At 49.7% G+C, this 18,584-nt stretch overlaps 1 protein-coding gene across 11 annotated transcripts in view; it reads right to left on the bottom strand.

The window, feature by feature from the left end:
* WDPCP (WD repeat containing planar cell polarity effector) overlaps positions 1-18,584 on the bottom strand; it is a 262,122-nt gene that overhangs the window by 188,508 nt on the left and 55,030 nt on the right. For 2 of the 11 annotated variants that reach the window (XM_058182456.1, XM_058182441.1), the window contains exon 1: positions 4,635-4,785. The exons of 8 other annotated variants lie outside the window; for them this stretch is intronic. The gene's annotated coding sequence lies outside the window, so the exon portion shown is untranslated. Of the gene's footprint in view, positions 1-4,634; positions 4,786-18,584 lie in introns of those variants that run through there. One more of the 11 variants, XM_058182463.1, reaches the window with a different exon arrangement.

The raw sequence follows: 18,584 nt of genomic DNA, 5'->3' as shown, positions 1-18,584 counted from the left end.
GTCTCCAATCATCTTCCCAGAAAGTTCAAAAAATGGCCATAACCCAAAAACTCCAGCCGGCCATATAAAGTGCAAGATGACAAATGCAGATGACCATGTTACAGGTGGCAATGTAACTTCCTAGTCCGGAAAGAAGCAGGCCCAGCTAGGCCAGACCAGGCCAAACTAGGCCAGGACACCTCCAGCAGGGGCCACAGGGGGGATCCTTCACAGCCCTTCACCCCAGGTCCATCCACCAAATCCAAAGGACGACCAAGGGAAACCAAGAAGAGCTGGAAAGCCCCGAAATAATCCGAAAACGCCAGATGTCTAAGAAACGGGGAGAGAAACCCAGCCACGGCTTCCCAGCAGCCAAATACAAGCCGTGGCCTCGTCCGTATTCCAATGGCAGCCATCCGCAGCTCGCCCATCCCCGGTCTCGTTCCCGGCAGCCGGGAGTCCAGAGAGGCCCACAGACCTCTCCCCCGGCTGCCCGAATGATGATATACCTGACCGGGGGGCGAAAACCGCTCGGCAAGCCACCTGGGTACCGGCGTCCTTTCCTCCATCGCCCAGTTGTTTCCGTCTTCGGCTCCCGCCCGGCCGAGTGGTAAAATGGCCGCCGTTCGCAGCTCGCCCTTCCCCAGTCTCGGTCTCGGCAGCTGTGAGTCCAAGGAGGTCCCAAGACCCCTCTCACGGCTGCTCAGGAGATGGTATGCCTAACCGGGGGGCGCAGACTGCTCGGCAGGCCGCCTGGGCGTCGCCATCCCCCTCCTCACATAATCATCGTCGTCTCCGATCTCCGGCTAAGCTGCCATCTTGCGCATAATCAATTGGCCTTTTGGGGAATGAAGGATGGGAGGGAGGGAGGGAGGATGGAAGAAGGTAAAAAGATTGCTGATGCTTACTACCAGCCTCCCACAAAGAAGTTTGATGGGAAACCAATAGGAAGTCAGAAGTCACTCCCACTCACTGATTTTTGTCCGTCTATTGTCATTATGTTTCTCTATTTAGGTAAGGCAACTTTAAGACTTGTGGACTTCAACAGCTTTTCTGGCTGAGAAATTCTGGGAGTTGAAGTCCACAAGTCATAAAATTGCCAAGTTTGGACACCCCTGAGGCAGGGGTGAAATCTAAAAATTTTTGCCACCGGTTCTGTGGGCGTGACTTGGTGGGCGTATGATTGGGTGGGTGGGGCCAACATGACATCACTCACATCGCTCTTTCTTTCTTCTCTTTTTCTCTCCCTTCCTTTCTTTCTTCTCCCTCTTTCCCTTTTTCCCTTCCTTTCTGTCGTGTCCCACTCCTCCGCTGATGGCCGGGTCAGGGAAATCCGAATCAGGCGTGCCTCTGCAGCTCTGCCAAAGTCCTAGCAAAGTCCTCAAGGCAGGCAGGAGACCAGAAAGTGACTTCAGCAAGATATGTTCGACTTTGCCTGACTCAGAGAATGCCAGAAAGCAGATCCTTTATATAGGCCATGGGGCGTGGCTCCATGACTCAGCACTTATCCAGGCCTGCCCCTCCCTTCCTTCTGACGCCACCGCCTATCAATTCTTCTGAAGCGAGGGTCACTCCAGTCGGCAGCTGTTGGTAATTGACCTCCCTCAGGCTCACATGCTGTGGGGGAGGGGGAGGGGTCTAGTTGCTCCGTTTGCCTGGGCATGGAGCCAGGGCTGGGGCCGGGAGGTGCTTCCTCCTCCTCAGCCTGTCTGGGCATGGAGCCAGGGCTGGGGCCGGGAGGCATACTAGGACATTCCTCAGCGTTCGGAAGCAGATAAGAAGGCCCCGGCTGCGGTGAGAGCGGGCAAGACACAACACTTTCTTTCTTCTCTCTCTGTCAGCCCTGCTGCGCCAGGGCTGTCATTTTGGTGGGGATGGCAGCCGACAGAGCCACCCCACATTCCAGCCACCCGGGAAGACTCACCCTGCCTCCACTTGCTAGCCCTGCATCCTGTCGCTTGCTGGTTGCTTCTCTGCCCACTCTGCTGGGAGACCGGCTGGATGCAGCTGAATGAGGCTTGTTGTCCTGCCACAATTAATACAAAGTGCCTAGGATCCAGGCTACGGTCAGATGAGAAAAGAGAGTGAGAGAGCAAGAGAGCAATGGGGAAATGGCGACACCCGATTCTCAGGCAAGCATGGCAGGGCGTCGGGGAAGGGATTAAGTTGCTAGCTCCTTCCCCGCAGTCCTTGATATCTCGGTCTTCCTCGGTCTCTCTCACTCTCTTTTTGTTCTATGGGACTAAGCCAGGAGACAAGAGCGCTAACAAAACAGCTGTGACTGCTTGAGCCAGTCAAAGAAGAGAGGGAGGGAGACAGAATCGGGTGTCGCCGTTTCCCCATCACTCTCTCGCTCTCTTTTCTTGTCTCCCCAAGAACTAAAGCTTTTTTCAGCTGACTCGGAGCTCCCAGGCAGCCCCGAAGTCCCACAATGAGGCAGATCCGGGCTAATGCCATTGCAATATGACCGTAGCCTGGATCCTAGGCACTTTATATTAATTGTGGCAGGACAGCAAGCCTCATTTGGCTGCATCCAGCCAGTCTCCCAGCAGCAGCAGTGTCGGCGTCGGCAGCGTTAAGAGTGGGCAGAGAAGTTCCAGCAAAGTCAAGCTCCATAAAGAAGAGGGGACCACCCCCACTTCTCGTAAGTGCAGCTCCCCCCCCGGGCTCCGGAGCCTGGTGCCTGCCGATAGGTGGTGATTCCCGTGACTGCCTTACTGCAGAACCAGATGCTGAGCAGGTGTGGGGAGGTCATGGGGGAGGGGAAGGAAAGGAAGTGCACAGAGGTGTGGAAGTGTCAGCCGAGTTTGTGGGGAGATTGGCTGGCAAAGAGGAAGAGATGGAGTGGCAAAGCAGTGGGGGTGGGCGGGACAGTGGGGCTTGTGCCATGGGAATTGATGTATTTCTTCCAGCATTTTTCTAGCAGTTTACTCCCTTTCCCAAAGCCTTGCCATACTTGCCTGCCTTCCACGTGGGCTTCAGCTTGCCTGCCTTCGCAAGCTGGCCACCGGGATGCTGGGAAGGCAGCATGGAAGGCAGGCAAGCATGGCAGGACTGTGGGCTGTGGATCGGTTCGGGGGCGTGGCCAGCCAGCCATTGCTCCCGGTTCGGTGAACAAGCCCCAGTCTTCACTACCTACTCGTCCGATCCGGTCCAATCCGGTAGCATTTCACCCCTGCCCTGAGGTAAGGTAATATCTCTGAAACAATGACCCAGGAGGTGTTGGATTGTTCAGTAATCTAGTATTTGTAATATTAAACAGTATTTGTCTATGAACTAAATCTGAAGAGCAAGTGGATCATGCAGCAAAACAATGACCCAAAACATACAACATGCATAACCAAAAACGCTTAAAGTAGAAGAAAATTAATGTTTTGGAGTGGCCAAATCAATGAGTATTTTCATCTTGTTTCCTTGGCAGCAATATGAAAGCAGTTGCCATTGTTTCTTCCATGACATATTTTCAGTTTTGCTTAATATTTGCATTGTTTTAATACTAAGGTCAACTAGGTGCTACCATTGCTTGTAGACATAGCCTATTTATTTTCTCATACTAGCCTTACTTCCCTCAAGTCTAACATCCATGAGCTTTGTGATACTATTTAAATCACAAAGTGGAGAAGTCTCACTAAGCTCAATAGAGTTTAAAGTATGGACAGAATGCTTAGATATATTGATGTCAGAGAATTTGTCCCACATTATCTGTTCTCAATTGTACCCTTAAAATTCAAAAAATATATAACAAAAACATTACAATTTGAGGATTAAGGGAAATAATGTGTTTCCATTTCGCTATAAATATGTACTGACAACATATTTTTCCCCTATTGGATCCAAAACATTGCCTGCATCTTATTTCATTGCAACAAGTCCAGGTTCAATTGCTTTAAATTGTACTACTATGTTGAAATAGCATTTTATCAGTTATTTTGACATAATTGAAGTGAAGTCTCACTATATTAGTTGCTTGTATCCTTACAATTTATATTGATATTGTTTCCTGATTGCTTATTTGTACCCTATGACTATCATTAAGTGTTGTACCTTATGATTCTTGATGAATGTATCTTTTCTTTTCTTTTCTATACACTTGAGAGCATATGCACTCAAATTCCTTGTGTGTCCAATCACGCTTGGCCAATAAAAAAATTCTATTCTATTCTGTTAAATCTTTTAGCTTTGACATCTATTATATTATATAATAATTATATCAAGTTAATATAATTATATCGAGTTAATATCATAATATTAATAGATTTAAATCACGATTAAGTTTTCCCAAGGAGCTTTCATAAAGCTTAAGACAGATAAACATGCCACACAGCTCCCCCTACAAAGGCTTCCTTTGCAACCCTCTGGACATGTTTCACTGATTTTTGTAGAATTAATTCGGAATATAGACGTGCAGCAGAACGGCCGAAGAGAAAACCCGCTTCGCTAAGAGGCTTCAGGAGGCGGACGGAGAAGTCTCAGAATAGTTACCAACCGAGCAACGCTGCTGGCTCTCAGAAACACGGAATCATAAATAAATACGGCTGAGAGCAAGCTCAGATTACACACCCAAGTGGCAAACTGCTCGCCGGCTGCTCCCACTCCTCTTCTTTGGACTCTCCTCCATTATCATTCGTTCCCCACCCCCCACCCCCACCGCTCACCTTTCGAGAAGAGAAGAGCCGGCATGAAGAGAATACTTCGCCAAAGGCAGCTGGAAGCCACGGCCTCCAGAACGCGGCTCCTCTTCCTCTCCAGCGCGCGCTTTCCCCCCCCCCCGTCACTTGGCAACCAGCGAAGCGCGAGCTCACCCTGAGCCCGGAAGAAGGAGTCGGAGCATGATTAGGCGCGCGTGCGCAGCAATCACGAATCCCTGGAATCCTCTGGTGGAGAGAAGGAAACTGTAGAGCTATATAGCTAATACCAGTATAACTTTTTATACTTCTTGCAGTTCTGTCCCTCTGTCATTAGTAATGTTTCATCATTACATCCTGTACTAAGCACATTGTGCTACAAGCATACTCCACAGTTCCACAACTATAGTTTCCTCATCCTTTCATTTAAGATTATTGTTTTTCAGATCGTCCTAAATGTTTGGTGGCAGGTTTTCTTTAGCCTTCCTCTTTTTCTCCGGCCATCTGGTGGTATCTAATTGATTCTAGTCTTTGCTGGACATCGCTTACTCATGCAGAACAAATGTCCAGCAAAGTGCATTGTTATGTATCTTTAAATATTTAGGCGGGAAACAAGCACGTTGCTGATTGGTTGAAGCCGCCGGTTAAACAGTATATAAAGGGTTGTTTTTCCCCAGCCTGGTTGCTGGGTTCACCATATATTAAAGAGCTGTTGTCACTACCCTGGTCTCCAGCCTCGTTACTTCCCGAACTTAACACTGGCGACGAGGATGGGATCTCGAGGCTAAGGAGCCCCAGAACCGAGCTGAAGCACGGAAGAACCGAACCCAGCAAACACAGGGCAGAAAAACGGAGATGGCCAGTTACACTCCGCCCGCACCGTTTGACCCGGCTAAAGAGAAATGGGGAACGTATATGACCCGTTTCGAAAGCTTTCTAGAAGCCAACGAACTGCAAGGAGTTCCAGACAACCGCAAAGGGCATACTTTTGAGCCACTGCGGTCCCGAGGTCATCGACATCGCGGAAGCCCTGGCAGAGCCAACGCCGTTACAATCGGTATCGTGGCAAACTCTGCAAACCCTGCTTAAAACCATTTCGCGCAACGCCGTCCAAATACGTGCGGCGCTTTGAATTTGGAGAGCGCCCGGCAGCTGGAGGCGAATCCATCGGCGACTACATGGCCGCCCTGCGGAAAGCCTCCAAAGACTGTGGGTACCGAGACCTAGACGAGGTGCTGCTGGAGCAACTCATCAGGGGGTCCGAGACATGCGTTATGGAGGCGACTGCTATCGAAAAGCAATCTGACGCTGGCAAACGCCTGGACGAAGCCCGAGCGCATGAAATGTCCACCCAAGCGCGGAAACATTGCAAAGCCTCTCACACCAAAGGCGAGCACAAAGTCAACCCCGTGCATCAAGAGGATATCCAGACCGAATCCGACGGTGAGGATGAGGAAGGGTCTGCCGAACCGAGAAACGCGCAAAGAGGACCGGACGAATGCGGAAGTTGCGGAGGTCAACACCAGCGCCAGCGCTGCAAGTTCAAGGACGCAACATGTCGGCGGTGCGAGAAGAAGGGGCACCTAGCTCAAGTCTGTCGAGCTCCCCAACCTTCCCACCGAAAATTCAAATCGGCCAATCAGAGCGCTGGATTGGCAAGGCGACCATGATTGGCTCAAACAAAAAGGCGCGGATTCAAACCAAACGACGGTGGTCATAGGCGCGCCTCAACCCGGTGGAGAAGAAGATCTTCACCAAACCCAAAATAGAAGGAGTACGGTGCCGACTGAAGTAGACACCGGGTCAGCGATCACCATCATGTCCTGGGACACTTTGGCGGTCACTGCCGCCAGTCGCGGCGCCACCTGCAAACACAACGGCCACGAGTCCACGACTACCAAGGGAATCGCATCCCTGTTCGAGGACAACCTCCGTCCGAGTCGAGTACGGACCACACAAGAAGACCCTGCCTATCACAATCGTCGAAGGGACCCTGCCTAGTTTGTTGGGACTAGACTGGTTTCGTGCACTGGGCATGGGAGTGACTGGCATCTACAGAAGTGACTGTAATCTGAAAGACATGCTCATGAACGAGTTCGAAGATGTCTTCAAGGACTGCCTGGGCAAGTACAAGGGGACCCCTATTTCCTTCAACTTAGACCCCCAGGTAGCTCCCATTCGGTTAAAGGCAAGGAGAGTCCCTTTTGCCCTTAAACCAAAAATTGACAAGGAGCTAGATAAGCTTATAAATCAGGGGATTTTGGTGCCAGTCGATCACGCAAAGTGGGAGACGCCAATCGTCACCCCAGTAAAACCAGATGGGTCAATTAGAATCTGCGCTGACTACAAGGCGACGCTAAACAAAGCCTTACAGAAAAGCGCTTACCCAGTTCCCGTGGTGCAACACTTGCTGCACTCTTTGGGGCAAGGGCAAGTCTTTGCAAAGTTAGACTTGGCTCAAGCCTACCAACAACTGCCCGTAGACGCCAACACAGCCGAAGCCCAAACAATTGTAACTCACAGGGGGGCCTTCAAGTGCACCCGATTACAATTTGGGGTGAGTGTGGCACCGGGGCTGTTCCAAAATTTGATGGAACGTCTCCTCCACGGGATCCCAGGGGTAGTTCCCTACTTCGATGATGTACTGATATCAGCCGAAAACGTAGAGGAATTGGGGGAGCGTTTGAGAAAGGTTCTGGGCATTTTCCGGTCAGCCGGACTAAAGGTTAAAGTAAACAAATGCCAGATAGGGGTAGAATCCGTCGAATTCTTGGGCTACCGAATAGACAAGAAAGGAATTCACCCCACTGAGAGCAAGGTCAAGGCAATCAAAAAGGCTCCAGCACCCAAAAACAAAACAGAGCTTCAGGCATTCCTAGGGCTAGTGAATTTTTACGCGGTTTTTTTGAAAAACAAAGCGACCGTTGCTGAACCGCTGCATAAGCTTCTAGGAAAAAATACTGCTTGGTCTTGGGGGAAGTCGGAAAGTAGGGCTTTCGAAGCAGTAAAAAACCTGCTCTCGAGCGACAGCCTGCTCATCCAGTACCATAGCTCATTACCACTAGTGTTGGTTTGCGATGCCTCCCCTTACGGGGTGGGAGCTGTACTCAGCCACAGACTGCCAAACGGCACAGAAGCCCCTATAGCCTTCTACTCCAGAACGATGTCCTCCCCAGAGAGGAACTATAGCCAGTTAGATAAAGAAGCGCTAGCAATTGTGTCAGGGGTGAAAAAATTTCACGAATATGTTTTTGGGCGAGACTTTGAAATTGTGACTGACCATAGACCGCTGTTAGGAATACTGGCTGGCGACCGCCCAACGCCTGTGGCACTTTCGCCATGATTGACTCGATGGACTATTTTCTTAGCCGCTTATTCGTACAAGCTGCAGCATCGACCAGGAAAAGAAGTGGGGCATGCAGACGCGTTAAGCAGATGCCCACTACCAGGGGCGATCGAAGATCCCACTCCGGGGACGCCCATCCTGCTGATTGACTCTTTGGACTCTGGCCCAGTCACATCTAAGGAAGTGGCTCGGGCATCATACCGGGACATTATGTTAAGGACTGTACTTGGTTGGGTACAAAGAGGGTGGCCCGCTACCGGGCGAGCAGTTTAAGGAATTTGTAAAAAAACGTGATGAGCTCTCGGCTCAAGGGGGGTGCCTGTTATGGGGTGATCGTGTGGTAATCCCGGATAAATTAAGGGGAAAGGTATTGGACCTCCTCCACGAGGGTCACCCAGGGATCGTAAGGATGAAGGGGTTAGCAAGAAGCTATGTGTGGTGGCCTCTCATGGACTCAGAGATTGCTGAGAGGGTAGGGAAATGCCAGGCTTGCCAAGAGTCCAGACCTCTACCCCCAACGGCCCCAGTCAGGGAATGGGAGAAACCCCAAGGGCCCTGGTCAAGAATCCACATTGATTTTGCTGGCCCTTTCCACGGCCAAACCTTCCTCGTGGTTGTCGATGCATTCTCTAAATGGTTGGAGATCATACTCATGAAATCCACCATGGCCGAGGCAGTAATCGCCGCCCTGCGCCACCTATTCGCAACCCACGGGTTGCCGGACACTCTGGTGTCCGACAACGGCCCGCAATTCACGGCAGCCCAGTTTGAGGAATACTTGGCAGAGGAGGGCATCCGACATGCCCTCTCTGCGCCCTTCCACCCTGCGTCGAATGGCCTTGCAGAGCGTTCCGTTCGGAGCGCTAAGGAGGCATTGTCCAGGCTCAAGCCAGGTGATTGGCAAACAAAGATAGATTTCTTTCTGGCCGTTCAGCACAGAACCCCAAGCACGGCTACAGGCAGAAGCCCAGCCGAATTATTGATGGGACGAAAACTCCGGTGCCCACTTGACCGTTTGAATCCCCATTACACACCAGAGGGATACAAGGGGGAAATAGAAAAAACGAGAGAAATGGGCATAGGCGACCGAGTGTGGGCCCGCAACTATGGGAACGGCCCAAGTTGGCTCGCAGGGCAAATCATAAAAGCAACCGGTCCAAAGTCATACTTAGTCGAATTACAAGACAACCGAGTATGGAGGCGCCACATAGACCAGATAAGGAAACGAATAGCTGAACAAACCGAGCTAGCTGAGACAGATAATGACCACTCCTTATTTGAACCCACAGCTGACCATAACCCGGGGGAGGCACAAGACTTAGCTGAGGTCCCGGAGGTCCAGCGACGCCATCAGGTTCCCGATGGAAACAGCAGGGAAAACTCAAAAAGTAATCCAAGGCCAGAAGGCCAAGAAAAAGAAACTGCCAGTAATCCAGGGCCCGATGGCCTAGAGAAAGAGCTGGGAGGAGCAAACAGCCCCTCCGACCAGCTCAAAACACCACCCAGGACTGAACCGCGCAGGTCCGAAAGAATTAGGAGACGCCCAGGTTATTTGCGTGACTACGTCGAAAAATAACATGTAAATAATATGTAAATAGTGGTAAAGTGTTTTCTGGGAGGGGAGGAGTGTTATGTATCTTTAAATATTTAGGCGGGAAACAAGCACGTTGCTGATTGGTTGAAGCCGCCGGTTAAACAGTATATAAAGGGTTGTTTTTCCCCAGCCTGGTTGCTGGGTTCACCATATATTAAAGAGCTGTTGTCACTACCCTGGTCTCCAGCCTCGTTACTTCCCGAACTTAACATGCATAATCTGATCTAGGTTGCTGTGTTTATAATGGACATGATCCATATTCCATCCATTTGTTGGAAGACAGCAATTGCTTGGCCTATTTTGCATTTCACATCTCCTGTTTCCCAATCTATATCCATGATACTACCAAGATAGTTAAATTGTTCCACAAATACTAAGACCTGTCATCCTACCATTATCAGAGTGCTTTCTTGAACATTGCCAACTTGCACCAGCTTGGTCTTCACTATTTTAACCCCACTTTACTTATTGTTTATTTATTGAAGAAAATTTATAAGGCCACCCAACTCACTCACAGTGACTCCAGGAGGCTTACAAGGATAAAAATAGAATAGAATAGAATAGAATAGAATAGAATAGAATAGAATAGAATAGAATAGAATAGAATAGAATTTTTTATTGGCAAGTGTGATTGGACACACAAGGAATTTGTCTTGGTGCATATGCTCTCAGTGTACATAAAAGAAAAGATACGTTCATCAAGGTACAACATTTACAACACAGTTGATGGTCAATATATCAATATAAATCGTAAGGATTGCCAGCAACAAAGTTACAGTCATACAGTCATAAGTGGAAAGAGATTGGTGATGGGAACGATGAGAAGATTAATAGTAGTGCAGATTTAGTAAATAGTTTGACAGTGTTGAGGGAATTAATTGTTTAGCAGAGTGATGGCCTTCGGGGAAAAACTGTTCTTGTGTCTAGTTGTTCTAGTGTGCAGTGCTCTATAGCGTCGTTTTGAGGGTAGGAGTTGAAACAGTTTATTATTATTATTATTATTTATTATATTTGTATACCGCCCTTCTCCCGAAGGACTCAGGGCGGTTCACAGACAAAAAACAACAACAACAGAAAACATATAATAGATTAAAAACAGCTAAAGAATAGATAGTTGAATTCAATTGATGCTCTGACTTTTGAATACAAATTTAAAACCTCATTTAAACCCCTTTTTTAAAAATCCCAATTTAAAAAACTACATTCAGGCTAGTCCTGCTCTTCGAAACAGCAACGTCTTCAGCTCGCGGCGGAAGGACTTGAGATCGGGGAGTTGACGAAGCCCCAGAGGGAGCTCGTTCCAGAGGGTAGGGGCCCCCACAGAGAAGGCCCTCCCCCTAGAGGTCGCCAGCCGACATTGTTTAGCTGACGGTATCCGGAGGGGGGCCTCTCTGTGGGAGCGCACTGGTCGGTGGGGGGCTAATGGTGGGAGGAGGCGGGCCCGGAAATATCCCGGCCCTAGGCCATGGAGCGTTTTAAAGGTGATGACAAGTACCTTAAAGTGAACCCGGAAGACCACTGGGAGCCAGTGCAGGTTACGCAGGAGGGGTGTTACATGGGAGCCAAAAGGTGCTCCCTCTATCACCCGCGCAGCCGCATTCTGGACCAGTTGGAGTCTCCGGGCACACTTCAAGGGGAGCCCCATGTAGAGAGCATTACAGTAGTCCAGGCGGGATGTAACAAGGGCATGAGCGACCGTGCATAAGGAAGCCCGATCCAGAAAGGGGCGTAACTGGCGATCAGGCGAACCTGATGAAAGGCTCCCCTGGTGACGGCTATCATATGATCTTCTAAAGACAGCCGTGCATCCAGGAGGACGCCCAGATTACGAGCCCTTTCCGTGGGGGCCAATAGTTCGCCCCCAATGGTCAGTGATGGAATTAGCTGACTGTACCGGGCCGCCGGCATCCACAGCCACTCGGTCTTGGTGGGATTGAGTCTGAGTCTGTTCCTCCCCATCCAGACCCGTACGGCCTCCAGGCACTGGGACATCACTTCAACAGCCTCGCTAGTGGTTAGGTGGAAATATAGAGCTGAGTATCATCAGCGATAGATGACAACTCACCCCAAGACCACGGATGATTCCACCCAGCGGCTTCATATAGATGTTGAACAGAAGAGGCGAGAGAACCGACCCCTGCGGCACCCCACATAAGAGGCGCCTTGGGGTCAATCTCTGTCCCCCCGTCAACACCGTCTGCGATCGGTCGGGGAGGTAGGAGGAGAACCACCGATGGACAATGCCCCTCACTCCAAGTCCCTCAGTCGGCGCAGCAGGATACCATGATCGATGGTATCAAAAGCCGCTGAGAGATCTAATAGGACCAAGACAGAGGAACAACCTCTGTCCCGAGCCCTCAAGAGATCATCAACCAGCGACCAAGGCTGTTTCCGTTGTGACCAGGCCGGAAACCGACTGGAATGGATCAAGATAGACAGTTTCATCCAGGTACTGGGGCAACTGTCGTGCAACCACACTCTCGACAACCTTGCCAAAAGCGAAGGTTGGAGACTGGACGATAATTTGCTAAACTAGCTGGGTCAAGGAAGGCTTCTTGAGGAGGGCCTCACCACCGCCTCTTTCAAGGCGGCAGGAAAACACCTCCATCAAAGAAGCGTTCACGATTTTCTGAGTTAGCCTCGTGTCACCTCCGGTGGCCAATACCAACCAGGAGGGACACGGGCCCAATAAACATGTGGTCGCATTCAATCTCCCCATTAACCTGTCCATGGCCTCAGGGATCACAGGATCAAACTCATCCCAGATAATAACATCAAGACCTGCCTCCCTCACCCCGTCCGGATCCACCCAGTCTGTGTCCAACCTTCCCGAATCTGAGCGATTTTATCAAACAGATATTGTCCAAATTCCTCAGCTCGACCCTTTAAGGGATCTTCTACCGCTCCCTGATGGAGGAGCGAGCGGTCACCCTAAACAGGGCGGCTGGGCGATTATCTGCTGATGCAATGAGGTTGGAAAATACTCCCGTTTTGCCAGCCTCATCGCCACAAGATAGGTCTGAATTTGAGACCTAACTAGTGTCCGGTCAGATTCGGATCGGCTGGCCTCCAGATACTCTCTAGGCGTCTTTTCCGCGCCATCTCCTCAGCCCCTCGGAGTACCAAGGCTAAACGAGATCGACACCGGGTCAGAGGCCGCAAAGGCACAACTCGATCTAGAGCGCCAGCCGCCGCCCGATCCCAGGCGGCAACCAGAGCTCCAGCCGAGTTGTGGGCCAAATCCTCAGGAATAGCCCAAGCTCCGCCTGGAACCTTTCAGGGTCCATCAGGCGCCTGGGACGGAACCAGCGAGTCGGTTCCGTCTCCCGCGCGGGATCGGCGGTTCGAAAGTCCAGCTGAAGGAGCGAATGATCTGACCATGACAAGGGTCTAATAACTAACTCCCTAATTCCAGATCATTCAACCACTGTCCAGAGACAAAATCAAATCCAGAGTGTTTCCGATGTGAGTGGGGTCGCTCACTAATTGGGTCAGGTTCAAGGCCGTCATGGAAGCCATGAACTCCCGAGCCGATGTGGATGCTACCCCCACCGACGGCAAATTGAAATCCCCCATGACCATAAGCCTGGGGATCTCCATTGCCGTCCCAGCGACCACATCCAACAGCTCAGGCAGGAATCTGTCACGTAGCAAGGAGCTAGTGCGTGATCAGTACACCCACCTGCATCCCACGGCCCCACTTAACGAGGAGGGACTCACATCCGTTATCTGTGGTACAGTGATCTCCTCGGCTCAAGACTCGTTGATAATAACCGCCACTCCCCACCCCTACCTGGGCCCTGGCCTGATGAAACACACGGAAACCCGGTGGGCACATCTCTATCAGGGGAACCCCCTTCCGTGCCCAACCAGGTCTCCAAATGCCAATCAGGTCCGCACCCCTCCTGTATAAGATCGGAGATGAGGGGCTTTATTATAACGGACCTGGCATTGCATAACATCAGGCGAAGGTCCAGCTTCTGAGATTTAAGCCACTCGGGAACGGAAACTATCGGGGACCGGAGGCGCGATCGTCAGAATAGCGAGGGCGCACTCCCTGAACTCGATATGGGCCCCCGCGTCCGCCATACCTGCCCCTCCCACTTACCGTGCAGATAGGGTTATCCCCAAGACCATGAGCTCCACCCTCCTCTTCCACCTCAGAATCGATGATATTTATGCCGCGAGCTGGCACAGGATCTAGCAAAGGCTCAGATAGGTATCCCCCTGAACCTAACTTCGCCGTCCCACCCTTCCCCTTGGATAACTTAAATAAGAATTTATTATAACACCTAATTAAAAAACCCCTAAGCCTTCTCTTAGAAGCATGCCACCTCTCGGGATTCCAAAATCCGTCATCAAGGTAGGCCCTCGATAAAGTGGAGGGCCATGACTGCGAGAGGGGAGACTGCAGGTTAAGAAGCTGTGATCGCGAGTACATTTCGAGTTTATAGAGGTGGCAGATGGTAACAGTCTTAATCTGGCCAATCAGATGGTCACAATAAGTTCCGGACAATAGATGGAATTTAAGTTCCTCCGTAAAGCGATGCTATTAGATGACAAACGAACGAGGATGATAGGACCCCATCGCCGTTGTCATAACAAGAACAACGTCGGTCTCTGATCGGGCCCCCATCAAACGTCCTAATCGTCTTTAACCCGGTTCGGTCATTCAGACTCTTCAAGGTGGGGGTCAGACTCTTCAAGGTGGGGAACCGTTGATGACCCAAATTGGGTAGGCACAGCTGGCGCTTGAGCGCCTTACCCCCGCCAGCCAGTTCTTCTCGGCTGAGATGGTTTCTGAGGGAGAGGGAAGCTCAACCAAAAACGATGGAAAACCAGAGGCGATGTCAGCATCAAAAGAGGCGCCGGTGCCATTGCTGCTACAAAGCGGCTAAAAACATTGACTGCAGCCCGAATCCAGCAAAGAGCTCCCTGCACTCCAGCCAGACATTCACCTCGGGGGCCATGAAACCCCCTTCGGTTGAGAGCGGTATCCAAGGAGAAAGGGAAGCTCCTCCGACAATGCCGAGATTAAAAGGAACGTCACCGCCGCAGCTACTGATGAAAAAACAGCTGAGAGCGCCAACCGTCGCCTGAATCTGCAGCGAAGTTGATGAAGAACTCCTCCCAGCCCCCAGCTAGCCAGGTCTCTTCGAGGGCCCAGCAGCCCCCTCTTTGGCTGGGGAGGTCTTCATGCAGAAAAAGGTGGAATCCATGAAGGAGCAGAGCTCCGACTGACGGCGCTAGATTTAAAAAACGCTGTCAAAGTTGCCGCCGAACGGAAAGCGGTTGGAAACGCCATTGCCGACCGCCCCAAGCCCTTGGAGCCGAACGGACCTCACCCAGACCAGCCAAGATCTTCTCGGGAGCCAGAAACCCCCTCAGTCGGCTGGTAGAAAGGTCCTCTAGCCGAAGAACAGGGGGATAGCAATGAAAAATCCCCCAGCTGTCCGGGACTGGCCAGGAAAAAACGCCAGCCCCCTGCCGAAATCTTTATCGGACCGCCATTTTGCGCATGCTCAGAGGCTATCCTGGATGTGACGGATCTGTAAATATGTTCACAGCCCTCTTCTTGATTCGTGCAGTATACAGGTCCTCAATGGAAGGCAGGTTGGTAGCAATTATTTTTTCTGCAGTTCTAATTATCCTCTGAAGTCTGTGTCTTTCTTGTTGGGTTGCAGAACCGAACCAGACAGTTATAGAGGTGCAAATGACAGACTCAATAATTCCTCTGTAGAACTGAATCAGCAGCTCCTTGGGCAGTTTGAGCTTACTGAGTTGGCGCAGAAAGAACATTCTTTGTTGTCCTTTTTTGATGATATTTTTGATGTTAACGGTCCATTTTAGATCTCGTGCTGTGATAGAACCTAGAAATTTAAAGGTTTCTACTGTTGATACTGTGTTGTCTAGTATTGTGAGAGGTGGAAGTATGGAAGGGTTTCTTCTAAAGTCTACCACCATTTCTACAATTTTGAGTGTGTTCAGTTCCAGATTGCTTTGGTTGCACCACAAGGCTAGTCGTTCGACCTCTCGTCTATATGCGGATTTGTCATTGTCTCGAATGAGACCAATCACTGTTGTGTCATCTGCAAACTTCAGTAGCTTAACAGATGGATCGTTGGAGATGCAGTCATTGGTATACAGAGAGAAGAGAAGTGGGGAGAGCACACAGCCTTGGGGGGCCCCTGTGCTAATTGTACAGGTATTTGATGTGATCTTGCTTAGCTTCACCTGCTGCTTCCTGTTTGTTAGGAAGCTTGTGATCCACTTACAAGTCTGTTCCGGTATCTGTAGCTGGTTTAGCTTAGTTAGAAGAGTGTCTGGAATGATGGTATTGAATGCTGAACTAAAGTTTACAAAGAGGACCCTTGCATAGGTCTTTGAGACTCAAGATGTTGTAGGATGTAGTGCAGAGCCATATTAACAGCATCATCTGTTGATCTATTTGCTCGGTATGCAAATTGCAAGGGGTCTAACAGCGGATCCGTGATGGTTTTCAAGTAGGAAAGCACTAGCCTTTCAAAGGTTTTCATGACTACAGATGTTAAAGCAACTGGTCTGTAGTCATTCAGTATAATGCCGGCATCCCGATTCAGTCAGCTGCAGCCGCGGCTGGCTGTTGGAGGCAAGTTACTGGCCCCAAAGGACAGGGTGCGCAACTTAGGTGTCCTCCTGGATGATCGGCTGTCGTTTGAAGATCATTTGACGGCCGTCTCCAGGAGGGCCTTCCACCAGGTCCGCCTGGTTCGGCAGTTGCGCCCCTTCCTTGATCGGGATGCCTTGTGCACAGTCACTCATGCGCTCGTTACCTCTCGCTTGGATTATTGTAATGCTCTCACATGGGCTCTTGAAGTGCACTCGGAGGCTTCAGTTAGTCCAGAATGCAGCTGCGCGGGTGATAGAGGGAGCTACGCGCAGCTCCCATGTAACACCGCTTCTGCGCAGACTGCACTGGCTACCTGTGGCCTTTCGAGTGCACTTTAAGGTGTTGGTTACGACCTTTAAAGCGCTCCATGGCTTAGGGCAGGGGTGTCCAAACTTGGTCCCTTTAAGACTTTTGGACTTCAACTCCCAGAGTCCCTCAGCCAGCAAAGCTGGCTGAGGAACTCTGGGAGTTGAAGTCCAAAAGTCTTAAAGGGACCAAGTTTGGACACCCCTGGCTTAGGGCCTGGGTACTTACGGGACCGCCTGCTGTTACCACATGCCTCCCACCGATCCGTACGCTCTCACAGAAAGGGACTTCTCAGGGTGCCGTCCGCCAAACAATGTCGGCTGGCGGCCCCCAGGGGAAGGTCCTTCTCTGTGGGGGCTCCCACACTCTGGAACGAGCTTCCCCCGGGTTTACGCCAAATACCTGACCTTCGGACTTTCCGCCACGAACTGAAGACACACCTTTTCATCCGCGCGGGGCTGGCTTGAATTGAATTTTAATGTCAAATTTTTATCAATTTTAAATGGGGTTTTAATGTATGGTAAATTTTAAATTTCCAGGCTAATTTAAATAAGTTTTTTAAATCGCATTTTAAATTGTACTTTGTATTGTTTGTTTTATTTTGCCTGTACACCGCCCTGAGTCCTTCGGGAGAAGGGCGGTATAAAAATCAAATAAATAATAATAATAATAATAATAATAATAATAATAATAATAATAATAATAATAATAATAATAATAATAATAATAATAATATATAATATCAATATCAATATAAAGCAATAGAGAGAGCAATAACCTCCACCCTCCTGGCAATAACAATCAAAGGAGCCACTTGATGTGCTTCATACCACTTCTGGGGTCACCACACCCATTGGCAGAACCAGTCTTCAGGGCCTTGCAAAACAGTGTCAAAATATAGCTATGCAGGGACAATGTTCCATAGGGAGGGACCCACCACAGAGAAGGCTTTTCTTCTTGGTTCTCCAAATGGACCTCCTTAGGAGAAGGGATCCATAGCATTCCCTGCCTCTCTGGTCTGGTGACTCAAGTAGATCTGATTGGGAAAATATGGTCCTTCAAACAACCATTTTGCTGAGTGGGAGCAGAAAGTTTACTTCCCTTCGGTTTCAAAGTGGTGTCTACAGCTACCTGCTAATTGCTATAATTCCTTTTTTAAAGATGTTTTTTGCTCATCTGTGCTGAGATGAAAAATGATATACTGTTCTCAGTTCTGCAGTTGAGCCCTTCTAAGTGATCATCCACATGCCATCCTTTCATGCTTTAATTGTATGGTGAGAGAATCAGTGCTGCAGTTGGGAGTCAAGATACCCAGTTTAGTGTAATGCTGTAGATGCTGGCCTAGGAACTAGGAGACTGTGAGTTCTAGTCCCACTTTAGGCATGAAAACGGGCTGAGTGACTGGATTAATCATTTTCTTTTACCCCATCCTACCTCAAAGGGCTGTTGTGGGGAAAATAGGAGGAAGGAGTTATTATGTATGCTCATGACCTTTGAGTTATTTATAAAGCAATAAAGATGGGATAAAAATCAAAAATCAAATAAAAATATTCCTTGTTTCATTTGTTCATGCACAGGACCAAGATCAAGACATCAAACTTTAATTTATATAATGTTCTTGTTATCTCTGTTGGAAGAAATATCCATCTGGGTTCAGTTCCAAGTGGGGACAAAGACACTGGAAACATGGAGGCTGCTTGGAAAGATGGTTTAATGGTGGTCAGGATCACATGGCTTGAGATCCTGAACAGAAAAGGGCCTGAGATCCTGTGTGCTCCCTGGTTTTATGATTTTTCTGAGCTTTGACCTTTCTGGGGCACAGGAAGAGTATCCTGATTGGTTGTCAGACTCCCAGGGGGTGGGGGTCTTAGCTAGCCTTGCTGGCTGTCTCTCAAGCTTCCTTGAGCTTTGCCATGTGGTGAGTTTCAGTTGTATTGTGTTGCAAATCATGGGGGGATTGAGTGAGCTTGGTTGAAGCCTTAATTGCCCATTGACAAAGGTGGGGAGAATGAGTGAGCTTAGCTGAGGCTTTTAATGGCCCATTGACAAAGGTGGGGGGGAGTCAGGAAGTTGCAGGGAGCTCCT

Source organism: Ahaetulla prasina, chromosome 1 (genome assembly GCF_028640845.1).
Source record: "Ahaetulla prasina isolate Xishuangbanna chromosome 1, ASM2864084v1, whole genome shotgun sequence".
In the NCBI taxonomy this organism is placed as follows: Eukaryota; Metazoa; Chordata; class Lepidosauria; order Squamata; family Colubridae; genus Ahaetulla; species Ahaetulla prasina.
Note: the sequence above shows the minus strand (reverse complement) of the source record. Positions and strands in the feature narration are given on the sequence as shown.